Source organism: Arachis ipaensis, chromosome B8 (assembly GCF_059453495.1).
Source record: "Arachis ipaensis isolate K30076 ecotype BB chromosome B8, ASM5945349v1, whole genome shotgun sequence".
NCBI lineage: Eukaryota > Viridiplantae > Streptophyta > Magnoliopsida > Fabales > Fabaceae > Arachis > Arachis ipaensis.
The window spans coordinates 40,116,542-40,136,262 of record NC_142443.1 but is presented as its reverse complement, the minus strand read 5'-3'; the positions used below and the strand labels follow the sequence as shown (position 1 = coordinate 40,136,262).

Below are 19,721 nucleotides of genomic sequence, written 5' to 3'. Positions count from 1 at the left end.
ATTTAATTATGATATGAAAAAGATGAGATTTTAAAATTCAAAAGATATGGAGAAGATATAATGACTTGGAAAAGATTTGGAAAGGAATTGAAAAGATAAATGAGTTTTTGAAAAAGATTTGAAAGAGATTTTGAAAGAAAATTAAAAAGAATTTAGAAAATTATTAAGTATTTGAAAATTGAATTTGAGAGATGGAAATTTGTAACATGTTTATGCAGAAAATTATGGATTTAAACCTGAAAATTTGAAAAAAATTGAAGTGAAAACGAAATCACTTCCCCCAGTCTGTTATGGCGTTTAACGCCCACTTGTTGGCCAATTTAGGCGTTTAACGCTGGCTGGCATTAAACGCCAGAAATCTTTTCTCACTAGGCTTTTTTCTAAACGCCCAGGATGCTGCAACTCTGGCGTTAAACACACAGAATAGTACCCATTCTGGCGTTTAACGCCCAAAATGGTGCCTTTACTGGCGTTAAACGCTCAGAATGGTACCCATTCTGGCGTTTAACGCCCAAAATACCCCTTACTGGTGTTTTCGTGCCAGTAAGCTCCTTTTCTCTGCTTTATACTCTGAATCCTTCTGTAACTCTGTGAAATCCTACAATTGATAATTAACCTTGAACATACTTCATATCAAACTCCTATAATTATTATTTAAATAACAAATACATTATGCTAATGGCTGGGTTGCCTCCCAGCAAGCGCTTCTTTATTGTCTTTAGCTGGACTTTACTGAGCTTTTTAATCTAGTCTCAGTTTTGAGCATTCTTGCTCAACATTGCTTTCAAGATAATGCTTTACTCTCTGTCCATTAACAATGAACTTTTTGTCAGAGTTAATATCCTGAAGCTCTACATATCCATATGGTGACACACTTGTGATCACATATGGTCCCCTCCATCGGGATTTTAATTTTCCAGGAAACAATCTGAGCCTAGAGTTGAATAGCAGAACTTTCTGTCCTGAATCAAAGACTCTGGATGACAGTTTCTTATCATGCCATCTTTTTGCTTTCTCCTTGTAAATTTTTACATTTTTGAAAGCATTGAGTCTGAATTCCTCTAGCTCATTCAACTGGAGTAGTCTTTTCTCTCCAGCTAATTTGGCATCAAGGTTTAGGAATCTGGTTGCCCAGTAGGCCTTGTGTTCCAATTCCGCGGGCAAGTGACAGGCTTTTCCATACACAAGCTGGTATGGAGAGGTCCCTATAGGAGTTTTGAATGCAGTTCTGTATGCCCATAGAGCATCATCCAGACTCCTTGCCCAGTCCTTTCTACGGGTACTTACAGTCCATTTCAGGATTCATTTCAGTTCTCTATTTGAGACTTCAGCCTGCCCATTTATCTGTGGATGATATGGAGTTGCCACTTTGTGGTTAATTCTATATCGGATCAGAGCAGAGTCAAGCTGTTTGTTGCAGAAATGAGTTCCTCCATCACTGATTAGTCTTCTAGGGACACCAAATCTGCTGAAGATATGCTTCTGGAGGAACTTTAGCACATTCTTAGTATCATTAGTGGGTGTGGCAATTGCCTCTACCCATTTAGATACATAGTCTACCGCCACCAGAATGTAAGTATTTGAGTATGATGGTGGGAAAGGACCCATGAAGTCAATACCCCATACATCAAACAACTCAATCTCTAAGATCCCTTGTTGAGGCATGGCATAACCATGAGGCAAGTTACCAGCTCTCTGGCAACTGTCACAGTTACGCACAAACTCTCGGGAATCTCTATAGAGAGTAGGCCAGTAGAAGCCACATTGGAGGACCTTAGTGGCTGTTCGCTCACCTCCAAAATGTCCTCCATATTGTGATCCATGGCAATACCATAGGATCTTCTGTGCCTCTTCTCTAGGCACGCATCTGCGGATCATTCCGTCTGCACATCTCTTAAAGAGATATGGTTCATCCCACAAGTAGTACTTTGCATCAGAAATTAGTTTTTTCGTTTGCTGCCTGCTGTACTCCTTGGGTATAAATCTCACAGCTTTATAGTTTGTAATGTCTACAAACCATGGTGTTTCCTGAATGGAAAAGAGTTGCTCATCCAAAAAAGTCTCAGAGATCTTAGTAGGAGGGAGGGACGCCCCTGCTACTGGTTCTATCCAGGACAGGTGATCAACTACCTGGTTCTCTGTCCCTTTTCTGTCTCTTATTTCTATATCAAACTCCTGCAGAAGCAACACCCATCTTATAAGCCTGGGTTTTGAATCCTGCTTTGTGAGTAGATATTTAAGAGCAGCATGGTCAGTATGCACAATCACTTTTGATCCTACTAAATAGGATCTAAACTTGTCAATGACATAAACCACTGCAAGCAACTCTTTTTCTGTGGTTGTGTAATTCTTCTGTGCGTCATTTAGAACACGGCTGGCATAGTAAATGACGTGCAAAAGTTTGTTATGCCTCTGTCCTAATACTGCACCAATAGCATGGTCGCTGACATCACACATTAGTTCGAATGGTAATGTCCAGTCTGGTGTAGAAATGACAGGTGTTGTGACCAGCTTAGCCTTTAGGGTCTCAAATGCCTGCAAACACTCTGTGTCAAAGACAAATGGTGTATCAGTAGCTAGCAGATTACTCAGAGGTTTTGCGATTTTTGAAAAATCCTTTATAAACCTCCTGTAGAATCTTGCATGTCCCAGAAAGCTTCTGATTGCCTTAACATTGGCAGGTGGTGGTAATTTTTCAATTACCTCTACCTTAGCTTGATCAACCTCTATTCCCTTGTTCGAAATTTTGTGCCCAAGGACAATTCCTTCAGTCACTATGAAGTGACATTTCTCCCAGTTTAGAACCAGGTTAGTCTCTTGGCACCTTTCCAGAACAAGTGCTAGATGGTCAAGACAGGAACTGAAAGAGTCTCCAAATACTGAGAAGTCATCCATGAAGACATCCAGAAATTTCTCTACCATATCAGAAAAGATAGAGAGCATGCATCTCTGAAAGGTTGCAGGTGCATTGCACAGACCAAAAGGCATCTTTCTGTAGGCAAATACTCCAGATGGACATGTGAATGCTGTTTTCTCTTGGTCTTGGGGATCTACTGCAATTTGGTTGTAACCTGAATAGCCATCCAAAAAGTAGCAGTATTCATGACCTGCTAGTCTCTCTAGCATCTGGTCTATGAATGGTAAAGGAAAATGATCCATTCTGGTGGCTGTATTGAGCCTTCTGTAGTTAATACACATACGCCACCCTGTAACTGTCCTTATGGGAACCAGTTCGTTCTTCTCATTATGAATCACTGTCATGCCTCCCTTCTTTGGGACGACTTGGACAGGGCTCACCCAGGGGCTATCAGAGATAGGATAAATAATCCCAGCCTCTAGTAATTTAGTGACCTCTTTCTGCACCACTTCCTTCATGGCTGGATTTAACCGCCACTGTGGTTGAACCACTGGCTTACCATCATCCTCCAATAGGTTCTTGTGCATGCATCTGGCTAGGCTAATGCCCTTAAGGTCACTTATGGACCACCCAAGAGCTGTCTTGTGTGTCCTTAGCACCTGAAGTAGTGCTTTTTCTTCCTGTGGCTCTAAGGCAGAGCTTATGATTACAGGGAAAGTGTCATCCTCTCCTAGAAATACATATTTCAGGGATGGTGGTAGTGGTTTGAGCTCGGGTTTAGGAGGTCTCTCCTCTTCCTGAGGAGTTTTCAGAGGTTCTTCCATTTTCTCTGGTTCCTCCAGATCAGGCTGAACATATTTAAAGATGTCCTCTAGCTCTGATTCAAGACTCTCAGTCATATTGATCTCTTCTACCAAGGAGTCAATAATATCAGCGCTCATGCAGTCATTTGATGTGTCTGAATGCTGCATAGCTTTGACAGCATTTAACTTGAACTCATCCTCATTGACTCTCAGGGTCACTTCCCCTTTTTGTACATCAATGAGAGTTCGTCCAGTTGCTAGGAAAGGTCTTCCTAGAATGAGAGTTGCACTCTTGTGCTCTTCCATTTTCAGCACTACAAAGTTAGTGGAAAAGGCAAATAGCCCAACCTTGACGATCATGTCCTCAATTATGCCTGATGGATATTTAATGGAGCCATCAGCAAGTTGGAGGCATATTCGGGTTGGTTTGACTTCTTCAGTCAAGCCAAGCTTTCTGATAGTGGATGCAGGTATTAGGTTGATACTTGCTCCAAGATCACATAGAGCTGTCTTGGTGCAAGCACCCTCTAATGTGCATGGTATCATAAAGCTTCCGGGATCTTTAAGCTTCTCTGGTAAGCTTTTCAGAATGACTGCACTGCATTCTTTAGTGAGAAAAACTTTTTTAGTTTCTCTCCAATCCTTCTTATGACTTAAGATCTCCTTCATGAACTTAGCATAAGAAGGTATTTGCTCAAGTGCCTCTGCAAACGGGATCTTTATTTCAAGAGTCCTGAGATAGTCTGCAGAGCGGGCAAATTGTTTATCATGTTCCGCTTGGCGGAGTTTCTGAGGATAAGGCATCTTGGCTTTGTATTCCTCAACCTTAGTTGCTGTAGGTTTATTTCCTACAGAGGTGGTTAGAGAAGCATTCTTAGGAGGGTTACAATCAGCACTTGCAGGTGTCTGATCCCTCATTGGCGTTTAAACGCTAGGATTAGGGGTTGGATGGACATTTAACGCCAATTTTCCACCCTTTTCTAGCGTTTGAACGCCAGAACTGGGCATGGAATGGGCATTCAACGCCAGTTTTTCACCCTTTTCTGGTGTTCAAACGCTAGAAGTGGGCATCCACTGGGTGTTTGACGCCAGTTTTTCTCCCTTTTCTGGTGTTTGAATGCCAGAATTATTCCTCTCTGGGCTCTTACTGTCCTTAGAGGGATTCTAGGCATTGGTTTGGTCATCCTCTTCAGTTATTCCTTTCTTGGCTTTCTGCTACCTTAAGCTGAATTATTCAATGTCTTCCCGCTCCTTAGTTGAACAGCTTGGCATTCTTCTGTTATCTGTTTAGATAGCTGCTGTCTTGTCTGATTCAATTGTGCTTCCATATTCTTGTTAGCATTTTTAGTGTCTTGGAGCATCTCTTTAAATTCTGCTAATTGTTTTGTCATAAGGAGCAATTGCTGATTAAGTTCAACAACTTGTTCTTGAGGACTAGGATCAGTAGATACTGCCCCAGCTTCTTCTTTTATGGAGGACTCACTGCTTGAGTACTGATGTTGACTTCTAGTAACTGTATTAATGAGCTCTTGAGCCTCTTCAATTGTCTTTCTCATGTGTATAGACCCACCAGCTGAGTGGTCCAAAGACATCTGGGCTCTTTCTGTAAGCCCGTAGTAGAAGATGTCTAGCTGCACCCACTCTGAAAATATTTCAGAGGGGCATTTCTTCAGCATCCCTTTGTACCTCTCCCAGGCATTATAAAGAGATTCATTATTCTCTTGTTTAAAGCCCTGGATGTCCAGCCTTAGCTGCGTCATCCTCTTTGGAGGAAAAAATTGATTCAGGAATTTGTCTGATAACTGTTTCCATGTTCTTATGCTTGCTGTGGGTTGGTTACTTAACCACCTCTTAGCTTGATCCTTTTGGTGCACGAAATTGTGATGTCCAGGCTCAAACAATCCCTGGCAACGTGAGCAACTTGGTACGCGCAATCGTGATTACACTTTGATTATGTAAAATTCATGGCTCTTTCTTTCCCTGGCAATGGCGCCAAGAACATGGTGCCAATACCATGGTTCACAACTTCGATACAACTAACCAGCAAGTGCACTGGGTCGTCCAAGTAATACCTTACGTGAGTAAGGGTCGAATCCCACGGAGATTGTCGGTATGAAGCAAGCTATGGTTACCTTTCAATTCTCAGTCAGGCAGATATAAATTGATAATAGTGTTTTGGAATATTAATTAATGAAATAGGGATAGAAATACTTATGTAATTCATTGGTGAGAATTTCAGATAAGCGAATGGAGATGCTTTCGTTCCTCTGAACCTCTGCTTTCCTGCTATCTTCATCCAATCAGTCTTACTCCTTTCCATGGCTGGCTTTATGCAAGGGCATTACCGTTGTCAGTGGCTACATCCCCTCCTCTCAGTGAAAAATATGCTCACATGCTCTGTCACAGCACGGCTAATCATCTGTCGGTTCTCGATCATGCTGGAATAGGATTCACCCTCCTTTTGCGTCTGTCACTAACGCCCAACAATCGCGAGTTTGAAGCTCGTCACAGTCATTCAATCATTGAATCCTACTCGGAATACCACAGACAAGGTTTAGACTTTCCAGATTCTCTTGAATGCCGCCATCATTCTAGCTTACGCCACGAAGATTCTGGTTAGGAGATCTAAGAGATATTCATTCTAGCTTATTTCATGTAGAACAGAAGTGTTTGTCAGGCACGCGTTCATAAGGGAGAAGGATGATGAGTGTCACACATAATCATCACCTTCATCACGTTCTTGGGTGCGAATGGATATCTTAGAAGCAAAATAAGATGAATTGATGGAAAACAGTAGTACTTTGCATTAATCCTTGAGGAACAGTAGAGCTCCACACCTTAATCTATGGAGTGTAGAAACTCTACCGTTTGAAAATACATAAGTGAAGGTCCAGGCATGGCCGAGATGGCCAGCCCCTATGGTCTAAGAACAATGTGTTCAAAGATGGTCAAAAAGACGTCTAATACAATAGTAAAAGGTCCTATTTATAATAAACTAGCTACTAGGGTTTACATGAGTAAGTAATTGATGCATAAATTCACTTCCGGGGCCCACTTGGTGTGTGCTTGGGCTGGGCTTTAACTTTCCACGTGCAGAGGCCATTTGTGGAGTTGAACGCCAGGTTTTGATCCATTTCTGGCGTTCAACTCTGGTTTTGGATCCTTTTCTGGCGCTGGACGCTAGAATTGGGCAGAGAGCTGGCGTTGAACGCCAGATTACGTCGTCTATTCTTGGCCAAAGTATGGACTATTATACATTGCTGGAAAGCCCTAGATGTCTACTTTCCAACGCAATTGGAAGCGCGCCATTTCGAGTTCTGTAGCTCCAGAAAATCTACTTTGAGTGCAGGGAGGTCAGAATCCAACAGCATCAGCAGTCCTTCTTCAACCTCTGAATCTGATTTCTGCTCAAGTCCCTCAATTTCAGCCAGAAAATACCTGAAATCACAGAAAAACACACAAACTCATAGTAAAGTCCAGAAATGTGAATTTAACATAAAAACTAATGAAAACATCCCTAAAAGTAACTAGATCTTACTAAAAACATACTAAAAACAATGTCAAAAAGCGTATAAATTATCCGCTCATCACAACACCAAACTTAAATTGTTGCTTGTCCCCAAGCAACTGAAAATCAAATAGGATAAAAAGAAGAGAATATACTACAAATTCCAAACTATCAATGAAACAGAGCTTTAATCATATGAGCGGGACTTATAGCTTTTTGCCTCTTGAATAGTTTTGGCATCTCACTTCATCTATTGAGGTTGAGAATGATTGGCATCTATAGGAACTCAGATTTCAGATAGTGTTATTGATTCTCCTAGTTCAGTATGATGATTCTTGAACACAGCTATTTTATGAGTCTTGGCCGTGGCCCTAAGCACTTTGTTTTCCAGTATTACCACCGGATACATAAATGCCACAGACACATAATTAGGTGAACCTTTTCAGATTGTGACTCAGCTTTGCTAAAGTCCCAAATTAGAGGTGTCCAGGGTTCTTAAGCACACTCTTTTTTTGCTTTGGACCTTGACTTTAACCGCTCAGTCTCAAGTTTTCACATGACACCTACACGCCACAAGCACATGGTTAGGGACAGCTTGGTTTAGCCGCTTAGACCAGGATTTTATTCCTTTAGGCCCTCCTATCCACTGATGCTCAAAGCCTTGGGATCCTTTTTATTTTCCCTTGCCTTTTGGTTTTAAGGGTTATTGGCTTTTTCTGCTTGCTTTTTCTTTTTTCTTTCTATTTTTTTTCTATTTTTTTTTGCCCTTTTTTTTTCTGCAAGCTTTGTTCTTTGCTGCTTTTTCTTGCTTCAAGAATCATTTTTATGATTTTTCAGATTATCAAATAACATGTCTCCTAGTCATCATTCTTTCAAGAGCTAACATATTTAACATTCTTAAACAACAACTTCAAAAGACATATGCACTGTTCAAGCATACATTCAGAAAACAAGATGCATTGTCACCACATCAATATAATTAAGCTAAGTTCAAGGATAAATTCGAAACTCATGTACTTCTTGTTCTTTTGAATTAAAACATTTTTCATTTAAGAGAGGTGATGGATTCATAGGACATTCATAACTTTAAGACAAAGTTACTAACTACTAATGATCATATAATGAAGACACAAACATGGATAAGCACATAACATAGAAAATGAAAAACAGAAGAAACAAGAACAAGGAATGAATCCACCTTAGTAATGGTGGCATTTCCTTCTTGAGGAACCAATGATGTCCTTAAGGCTCTTCTATGTCTCTTCATTGTCTTTGTTGCTCCTTCTTCATTGCTTTTAGATCTTCTCTGATTTCATGACGGATGATGGAGTGCTCTTGATGTTCCACCCTTAGTTGCTTCCAATAATTGTGTGGAAGAAAATGTATCCCCTGAGGTATCTCAGGGATCTCTTGATTTACAGTCAAATGTTCTACCACTGAGCTATAGACCCTTGATGGAAGCTTTTGTCTTCCCTTTCCTCTTTCTAGAGGTTTCTCTGGCCTTAGGTGCCATCAATGGTTATGGAAAAAAAACAAAAAAGCTATGCTTTTACCACACCAAACTTAGAATGTTGCTCGCCCTCGAACAAAAGAAGAAAGAGTAGAAGAATAAGAAGAAGATATGTAGGAGATGGATGGGAGTGTGTATTCGGCCATATGGGTGGGATTGGGTGGGAGAGAGATGTTGAATTTTGAAGGTAGTGGGTGTATGGATGTGAGTGGTAAATGGAAAACAGAAGGGATGATCATGAATGGAAAGAGAGATGATGAGGTAGGTGGGGATCCTGTGGGGTCCACAGATCCTGAGGTGTCAAGGCATTTACATCCCTGCACCAATTTAGTCATGTAAAATGCCCTTGCACACAACTCTGGGCGTTCAGCGCCAGGTTGGTGCCCATTTTGGGCGTTCAATGCCCATTTGCTGCCATTTCTGGCGTTGAACGCCAGAACCATGCTTGTTCTGGGCGTTCAGCGCCAGGATGCTGCCCATTCTGGGCGTTCAGCGCCAGACAGATGCTCCTCCAGGGTGTGATTTTTCTTCTGCTGTTTTTGATTCCGTTTTTGATTTTTTTGTTTATTTTGTGACTCCACATGATCATGAACCTATAAAGACATATAATCAAGAAAAATATAGTTAGATAAATAAAAATTGGGTTGCCTCCCAACAAGCGCTTCTTTAATGTCAATAGCTTGACAGTGGGCTCTCATGGAGCCTCACAGATGTGCAGAGCTTTGTTGAGACTCTCCAACACCAAACTTAGAGTTTGGATATGGGAGTTCAACACCAAACTTAGAGTTTGGTTGTGGCCTCCCAACACCAAACTTAGAGTTTGACTGTGGGGCTTGCGTTGACTCTGCTTTGAAAGAAGCTTTTCATGCTTCCTCTCCATGGTTGCAGAGGGAGATCCTTGAGTTTTGAACACAAGGGAGTCCTCATTCCATTGAAGAACTATTTCACCTCTGTCAACATCAATCACAGCTCTTGTTGTGGCCAGGAAAGGTCTTCCTAGGATGATGGATTCATCCTCTTCCTTTCCAGTATCCAGGACTATGAAATCAGCAGGGATGTAAAGGCCTTCAACCTTTACTAACACATCCTCTACTTGTCCATAAGCCTGTTTTCTTGAACTGTCTGCCATCTCTAATGAGATTTTAGCAGCTTGCACCCCATAGATTCCCAGTTTCTCTATTACAGAGAGGGGCATGAGGTTTATTCCTGAACCAAGGTCACATAGAGCCTTAAAGATCATGGTGCCTATGGTACAGGGTATTATGAACTTTCCAGGATCCTGTCTCTTCTGAGGCAATGTCAGTTGATCCAGATCACTTAGTTCATTGATGAACAAGGGAGGTTCAACTTCCCAAGTATCAATGCCAAATAATTTGGCATTCAGCTTCATGATTGCACCAAGAAACTTGGCAGTTTGCTCTTCAGTAACATCCTCATTCTCTTCAGAAGAGGAATACTCATCAGAGCTCATGAAGGGCATAAGGAGGTTCAATGGAATCTCTATGGTCTCTAGATGAGCCTCAGAGTCCTTTGGTTCCTCAGAGGGAAGCTCCTTATTGATCACTGGACGTCCCAGGAGGTCTTCCTCCTTGGGATTTGTGTCTTCCTCTCCTTCTTTGGGTTCGGCCATGGTGTTTATGTCAATGGCCTTGCACTCTCCTGTTGGATTCTCTTCTGTATTGCTTGGGAGAGTACTGGTAGGGATTTCAGTGATCCTTTTACTCAGCTGGCCCACTTGTGCTTCCACATTTCTAATGGAAAATCTTGTTTCATTCATGAAACTTACAGTGGCCTTGGATAGATCAGAGACTAGATTTGCTAAATTAGAAGCATTTTGTTCAGTGTTCTCTGTCTGTTGCTGAGTGAATGATGGAAAAGGTTTATTATTGTTAAACCTGTTTCTTCCACCATTATTAAAGCCTTGTTGAGGCTTTTGATCCTTCCATGAGAAATTGGGGTGATTTCTCCATGATGAGTTATAGGTGTTTCCATAAGGTTCACCTAAGTAATTTACCTCTGCTATTGCAGGGTTCTCAGGATCATAAGCTTCTTCTGCATAAGAAGCCTCTTGAGTACTGTTGGATGCAGCTTGCATTCCATTCAGACTCTGAGAAATCATATTGACTTGCTGAGTCAATATTTTGTTCTGAGCCAATATGGCATTCAGAGTATCAACTTCAAGAACTCCCTTCTTCATAGGCGTCCCATTACTCACAGGATTCCTTTCAAAAGTGTACATGAACTGGTTATTTGCAACCATGTCAATGAGTTCTTGAGCTTCTGCAGGCGTTTTCTTTAGGTGAATGGATCCACCTGCAGAAGTATCCAATGACATCTTAGATAACTCAGACAGACCATCATAGAATATATCCAGGATGGTCCATTCTGAAAGCATGTCAGAAGGACACTTTTTGGTCAACTGTTTGTATCTTTCCCAAGCTTCATAGAGGGATTCACCTTCTTTCTGTCTGAAGGTTTGAACATCAGCTCTAAGCTTGCTCAGCTTTTGAGGAGGAAAGTACTTGGCTAAGAAAGCCGTGACCAGCTTATCCCAAGAGTTCAGGCTGTCTTTGGGTTGAGAATCCAACCATAATCTAGCTCTGTCTCTTATAGCAAAAGGGAAAAGCATGAGCCTGTAGACTTCAGGATCTACTCCATTAGTCTTAACAGTATCACATATCTGCAAGAATTCAGTTAAGAACTGAAAAGGATCTTCAGATGGAAGTCCATGAAACTTGCAGTTCTGCTGCATCAGAGAAACTAATTGAGGTTTCAGCTCAAAGTTGTTTGCTCCAATGGTAGGAATAGAGATGCTTCTTCCATGTAAATTGGAATTAGGTGCAGTAAAGTCACCAAGAATCTTCCTTACATTATTATTATTTTCGGCTGCCATCTCCTCTTCCTGTTCGAAAATTTCTGAAAGGTTATCTCTGGATTGTTGTATTTTAGCTTCTCTTAATTTTCTCTTCAGAGTCCTTTCAGGTTCTGGAACTGCCTCAACAAGAATGTTCTTGTCCCTACTCCTGCTCATATGACAAAGAAGAGGGCACAGAAAAAATAATAATAATAATATGGATCCTTTATACCACAATATAGAGGTCCTTGTGTTAGTAGAAGAAAAGAGGAAGACAAAGAATGTGATGTAAAGAAAGAAACACAACTGTGAGGATGGCAGAGATGTGAGATGAGATGTTAGTGGATGAATAAATAAATAGAATAAGATGGGAGAGGGGGAATTTTTGAAAAATATTTTTGAAAAAGAGTTAGTGATTTTCGAAAATGGTTTTTGAAAAATGTTAGTATTTTTCAAAAATTTTTAAAATAAAAAATAAAAATAAGAATAATTAGTTAATTAAAAAGAAATTTTTGAAAAAGAGGGAAGACATTTTCGAAAATTAGAGAGAGAGGGTTAGTTAGGTAGTTTTGAAAAAGTTAAGAAACAAACAAAAAGTTAGTTAGTTAGTTGAAGCAACTTTTGAAAAGATAAGAAGTTAGGAGGTTAGAAAAGATATTTTGAAATCATATTTTGAAAAAGATAAGATAAGAAGATATTTTTGAAAAGATATGATAGAAATTAGTTTTTGAAAAAGATTTTATTTTTAAAATCACAATTAATGACTTGATTCACAAGAAATCACAAGATATGATTCTAGAACTTAAAGTTTGAATCTTTCTTAACAAGCAAGTAACAAACTTCAAATTTTTGAATCAAAACATTAATTGTTATTGTTATTTTCGAAAATTTGGTATAAAAATAAGAAAAATATTTTTGAAAAATATTTTTGGAATTTTCGAAAATAACTAAGAATTTTGAAAAAAGAGTTGATTTTTTAAAAAGAGATTTTGAAAAAGATAAGATTTTCAAATTGAAAATTTGATTTGACTCATAAGAAACAACTTGATTTTAAAAATTTTGAAAAAGTCAATCCAAATTTTTGAATTTGAGGAGAGAAAAAGGGAAAGATATTTTTTTGATTTTTGAATTTTTATGATGAGAGAGAAAAACACTAAAAAGATGCAATGCATGAAATTTTTAGATCAAAACATGTGATGCATACAAGAATGCTATGAATGTCAAGATGAATACCAAGAATACTATGAATGTCAAGATGAACATCATAGACACAATTTTGAAAAAATTTTAATGCAAAGAAAACATGCAAGACACCAAACTTAGAGTTCTTTAATGCTTAGACACTAAGAATTCAAGAATGCATATGAAAAACATGAAAAGACACAAAACAAAAAATCATCAAGATCAAACAAGAAGACTTACCAAGAACAACTTGAAGATCATGAAGAACACCATGAATGCATGAGAATTTTCGAAAAATGCAAGATGCACATGCAAATGACACCAAACTTATGACATGACTCATGACTCAAACAAGAAACACAAAAATATTTTTGCTTTTTATGATTTTCTAAATTTTTTTAGATTTTTATTTTATATTTTTCAAAAATTATTTAGAAAAGAGAAAAATAAGGATTCAAAATTTTTAATATGAATTCCAGGAATCTTATGCTCTAAAGCTCCAATCAAAGGGTCAGGCATGGCTGAATAGCCAGCCAAGCTTTAGTATGTAACTCAGACATGACACGCCCAACATACTCATTCCCAAAGGAATTAGACATGGCTTTACAGCCAGCCAGGCTTCAACATGCTTCATGAAACACTAGAATTCATTCTTAAAAATTCTAAAGAAAAATAGATTTTTGAAAACATTTTTATTTTTTTATTTTTTTATTTTTTTTCGAAAACAAAGGAGAAATTTTTGAAAGATTTTTGAAAAATTTTTGAAAAGAAAACAAAAAGAAAATTACCTAATCTGAGCAACAGGATGAACCGTCAGTTGTCCATACTCGAACAATCCCCGGCAACGGCGCCAAAAACTTGGTGCACGAAATTGTGATGTCCAGGCTCAAACAATCCCTGGCAACGTGAGCAACTTGGTACGCGCAATCGTGATTACACTTTGATTATGTAAAATTCATGGCTCTTTCTTTCCCTGGCAATGGCGCCAAGAACATGGTGCCAATACCATGGTTCACAACTTCGATACAACTAACCAGCAAGTGCACTGGGTCGTCCAAGTAATACCTTACGTGAGTAAGGGTCGAATCCCACGAAGATTGTCGGTATGAAGCAACCTATGGTCACCTTGTAATTCTCAGTCAGGCAGATATAAATTGATAATAGTGTTTTGGAATATTAATTAATGAAATAGGGATAGAAATACTTATGTAATTCATTGGTGAGAATTTCAGATAAGCGAATGGAGATGCTTTCATTCCTCTGAACCTCTGCTTTCCTGCTATCTTCATCCAATCAGTCTTACTCCTTTCCATGGCTGGCTTTATGCAAGGGCATCACCGTTGTCAGTGGCTACATCCCCTCCTCTCAGTGAAAAATATGCTCACATGCTCTGTCACAGCACGGCTAATCATCTGTCGGTTCTCGATCATGCTGGAATAGGATTCACCTTCCTTTTGCGTCTGTCACTAACGCCCAACAATCGCGAGTTTGAAGCTCGTCACAGTCATTCAATCATTGAATCCTACTCGGAATACCATAGACAAGGTTTAGACTTTCCGGATTCTCTTGAATGCCGCCATCATTCTAGCTTACGCCACAAAGATTCTGGTTAGGAGATCTAAGAGATATTCATTCTAGCTTATTTCATGTAGAACAGAAGTGTTTGTCAGGCACGCGTTCATAAGGGAGAAGGATGATGAGCGTCACACATAATCATCACCTTCATCACGTTCTTGGGTGCAAATGGATATCTTAGAAGCGAAATAAGATGAATTGAATGGAAAACAGTAGTACTTTGCATTAATCCTTGAGGAACAGCAGAGCTCCACACCTTAATCTATGGAGTGTAGAAACTCTACCGTTTGAAAATACATAAGTGAAGGTCCAGGCATGGCCGAGATGGCCAGCCCCCATGGTCTAAGAACAATGCATTCAAAGATGGTCAAAAAGACGTCTAATACAATAGTAAAAGGTCCTATTTATAATAAACTAGCTACTAGGGTTTACATGAGTAAGTAATTGATGCATAAATTCACTTCCGGGGCCCACTTGGTGTGTGCTTGGGCTGGGCTTTAACTTTCCACGTGCAGAGGCCATTTGTGGAGTTGAACGCCAGGTTTTGATCCATTTCTGGCGTTCAACTCTGGTTTTGGATCCTTTTCTGGCGCTGGACGCTAGAATTGGGCAGAGAGCTGGCGTTGAACGCCAGATTACGTCATCTATTCTTGGCCAAAGTATGGACTATTACACATTGCTGGAAAGCCCTAGATGTCTACTTTCCAACGCAATTGGAAGCGCGCCATTTCGAGTTCTGTAGCTCCAGAAAATCTACTTTGAGTGCAGGGAGGTCAGAATCCAACAGCATCAGCAGTCCTTCTTCAACCTCTGAATCTGATTTCTGCTCAAGTCCCTCAATTTCAGCCAGAAAATACCTGAAATCACAGAAAAACACACAAACTCATAGTAAAGTCCAGAAATGTGAATTTAACATAAAAACTAATGAAAACATCCCTAAAAGTAACTAGATCTTACTAAAAATATACTAAAAACAATGTCAAAAAGCGTATAAATTATCCGCTCATCACCTTTACAGCAAATGGAAATAGTATTAATCTATAGACATCCTGATCTACGTTCTTATCATATACGGTGTCAGCAATTTGTAAGAACTTTGCCAGAAACTCAGTAGGTTCTTCCTGTGGAAGACCAGAATACTGGAAATTTTGCTGCACCATGATAATGAGCTGAGGGTTTAGCTCAAAGCTGCTGGCTCTTATGGGGGGTATACAGATACTACTCCCATATGTAGCAGTAGTGGGGTTAGCATATAACTCCAGAGTCCTTCTGGACTGTTCATTTCCACTTAGGTCCATGATGGAGAAAGGGAGATGATGTGGATTGCAAATAAAATATATTTTTATTTTTTTTAAAATGCCGAAAATAAAATAAAGTAAAAAAAATGTAAAATTAAATATAAGTTCAAAAATTAGAAAGATAAATAAAGGAAAATAGAAAACCAAAATAATTAATTAATTAAAAAGATTTGAAAAAGGTGTGATCTTAAAATTTGAGATTAGAAAAGATAAGATAAGATTTTGAAAAAGATATGATTTTTGAAAAAGATTTGAATTTTGAAATTTTAAAAACTAAGATGTGATAGAATAAAAGTTTTAAAATAGAAATCTGAATTTTTAAAAGTAGAATCTGAAAATTCAATTAAAATAGGGAGAAAAGATATTTTTAAGTTTAATGAGGAAAGAGAAAAACAACAAAATGACACTAAACTTAGAAATTTTAGATCAAAATAAAGAGAACAAACAAGAAAACTTTGAATGTCAAGATGAACGCCTAGAACACTTTGAAGATCAAGATGAACACCAAGAAAAAAATTTTGAAAGATTTTTAAGTAAATAAAAGCACAAGGGACACCAAACTTAAAATTTTTAGAAAACCAAACACAAATTTTCGAAAACTTAAAGAAAAACACAAAGAAGACACCAAACTTAGAATTTTTAAAGCTCAAGAAAGAACTAAGCACATGCAAATTCGAAAACTAAAGGAAAATAAAAGCATGTAATTGACACCAAACTTAAAATATGAAACTAAACTCAAATAAAAGACTCAAATTTAGTGACTCTAAACCAACAAAATAAATTATTCCTAATCTAAGCAACAAGATAAACCGTTAGTTGTCCAAATTTGAACAATCTCCGGCAACGGCGCCAAAATTTTGGTGCACGAAATCACAATCACACTTTTGCAATTCCGCACAACTAACCAGCAAGTGCACTGGGTCGTCCAAGTAATACCTTACATGAGTAAGGGTCGATCCCACGGAGATTGTCGGCTTGAAGCAAGCTATGGTTATCTTGTAAATCTTAGTCAGGATATCAGTAATAATTCTTAGTTTTAATTGTAAAAAGTAAAAGAACATGGATTAAATAATACTTGTTATGCAGTAATGGAGAACAGGTTGAGGTTTTGGAGATGCTCTGTCTTCTGAATCTCTACTTTCCGACTGCCTTCTTCTTCACGCACGCAAGGCTCCTTCCATGGCAAGCTGTATGTTGGTGGATCACCGTTTTCAATGGCTACCATCCATTCTCTCAGTGAAAATGGTCCAAATGCGCTGTCACCGCACGGCTAATCATCTGTTGGTTCTTACTCATGTCGGAATAGGATCCATTGATCCTTTTGCATCTGTCACTACGCCCAACACTCGCGATTTTGAAGCTCGTCACAGTCATCCCATCCCAGATCCTACTCAAAATACCACAGACAAGGTTTAGACGTTCCAGATCTCAAGAATGCTGCCAATTGGTTCTAGCTTATACCACGAAGACTCTGATCTGAACCAGGAGGCTAAGAGATATGCACTCAATCTAAGATAGAACGTAGGTGGTTGTCAGGCACGCATTCATAGGTTGAGAATGGTGATAAGTGTCACGGATTATCACATTCATCAATTTGAAGTGCGAGTGAATATCTTAGAATAGAAACAAGCGTGATTGAATGGAAAACAGTAGTAATTGCATTAATCCATCGAGATACAGCAGAGCTCCTCATCCCCAACCATGGAGTTTAGAGACTCATACCGTAGAAGATACAAAATTTAGATGTAAAAATGTCATGAGGTACAAAATAAATCACTAAAAGTAGTTTTTATAATAAACTAATGACCTAGGGTTACAAAAAATGAGTAAGCTAGGATAGTTAGTGTAGAAATCCACTTCCGGGGCCCACTTGGTATGTGCTTGGGCTGAGCATTGAAGCTTTCACATGTAAAGACTTTTCTTGGAGTTAAACGCCAGCTTTTGTGCCAGTTTGGGCGTTTAACTCCAGCTTTTATGCCAGTTCTAGCGTTTAACGCCAGAATAGAGTAGAAAGTTAGTGTTTAAACGCCAGTTTGCATTATCAAAATCGGGCAAAGTATGGACTATTATATATTTCTGGAAAGCCCAGGATGTCTACTTTCCAACGCAATTAAGAGCGTGCCAATTGGGCTTCTGTAGCTCAAGAAAATCCATTTTGAGTGCAGAGGGGTCAGAATCCAACAGCATCTGCAGTCCTTTTTCAGCCTCTGAATCAGATTTTTGCTCAGGTCCCTCAATTTCAGCCAGAAAATACCTGAAATCACAGAAAAATACACAAACTCATAGTAAAGTCCAGAAATGTGATTTTTGAATAAAAACTAATAAAAACATAATAAAAACTAACTAAAATATACTAAAAACATACTAAAAACAATGCCAAAAAGCGTATAAATTATCCGCTCATCAGATTCTATTCCAAGCTTCATAAGGAACATTACTATAAGGTAACGTGTAGAAAGACAGTGATTCTGGAAGTCAAGTTCAACTTAAAATAAGATGAATACCCAAAAATCTAAGAGTAGATCTGAATGAGGGGTTGGGAAATTCTGGCCAACCCTAGATCCAATGTTGGATAGTAATGATCCATGAATTTTATGCAAATCTATGGATGATAGAAAATCAAAAGAAAGATGGATAAGGATTCCATACATGGTGCACAATGGTTAGAGGTAGGACTCTGCATTTCCATCTGGATAAGGTGAGGGAGATTTTCAAATTACCCCCGCAAAAGGATGATCCTGAATCCTTTAATAGGAGGGTACTAGCTAATCCAAAGCTAGATCAAGTCCTTAAAGACATATGTTTGCCTGAAACTCAGTGGATCAAGGACAAGAAAGGTAAACCAAACCAACTGAGGAGAATGGATCTCAAGCCAGTTGCTAGGGGTTGGCTGGACTTTATTGGACGTTCTATACTTCCCACTAGCAGCCGTTCTGAAGTTACTGTTAGGCGATCAGTAATGATCTATTGCATCATGATGGGTAATAAGGTGGAAGTTCACCAACTAATACCTTGTGAGCTATATAAATTCACAAACAAGACCTCAACTCAGGCTAAGCTAGCCTTCCCATACCTCATCTCTCGCTTGTGTAGTGAGGCAGGAGTCCTGATTGACAGAGACACAGGCATCCCAGTGGAAACCCCAATCACCAAAGAAGTTATGGAGAGCACAAGGGGACCAATGCCAGAAAAGATTCAACTGCTAGATGATCATCCTAAGAGGAAGACACCTGAGCCACCTCAAGAGCAGAGTATCCCTCCAATTGAATATTAGACTCAACTGGCAACATCAGTTGAATAGTTGCAAGCCACTATGGATTAATTGAGAGAGGAGCAAAAGAACCATTCTTACATGTTACAGAAGTTGGTCGAAGAACATGAGAAGCAGGGGTGAGCATTGGAGGAGCAAAAGTGCTAAAAACTAGCTCCTGAAGAAGGCAATGACCACTATGATTAAGGTGGTTGAGTTCCAACCCTGTCCTGTGCCTATTCTAATTTCTGTTTCTCATATCTAAGATTAGATGATCATTAATAGAACTTTTTCTTTTTCTAGTTATTTACTTTCCAGTATTTAATTTTCTTTTCTGTTAATTAAGTATGAGAATCACTTGTCATTCCATTAAATTTAAATAAAATTTCATTTTCCCTTAAAAAGAAGCAGTAAAATATAAAATTATTTGAGTTGATTGTACAACATTCATTCTAATCCAAAAGTGGTGGCCTTGCATTTACTATCTGAATGCATGAATTAACTGTGCATAATTGTCTTAAGGTATTGGCTCTTGGAAGAACAGGGAAGCTAAAGAAGTATTACTGGTTATCAGAAAAATCTAAATTATTTATATTATTGAAGCAAAAGAAACAGCATTCCTATTCAAAAAATAAATAATTAAATAAATAAATAAATAATATGTGTTCAATAAAAGGATCCAAGGCTTTAAGTATCAATGGTTAGGAGGGATTAAAAATTTAGCCTAAAAAGCCCAAATGAGTTGCTATCCTTGACTAAATGCTTGTGGTGTGAAGGTGTCAAGTAAAAAGCTTGAGACTGAGCAGTTAAAGTCATGACCCAAAGTGAAAGAGTACGCTTAAGAACTCTAGGCACCACTGAGTGAGAATTTTAGCAAAGCTAAA

At 38.8% G+C, this 19,721-nt stretch overlaps 1 non-coding gene across 1 annotated transcript; it reads left to right on the top strand.

The window, feature by feature from the left end:
* The first annotated feature begins 11,067 nt into the window (after positions 1-11,067).
* LOC148547770 (small nucleolar RNA R71) lies at positions 11,068-11,175 on the top strand. Its single transcript, XR_015897406.1, has one exon. It is a non-coding gene; the product is annotated as a small nucleolar RNA R71 (small nucleolar RNA).
* The last annotated feature ends 8,546 nt before the right edge of the window (positions 11,176-19,721 follow it).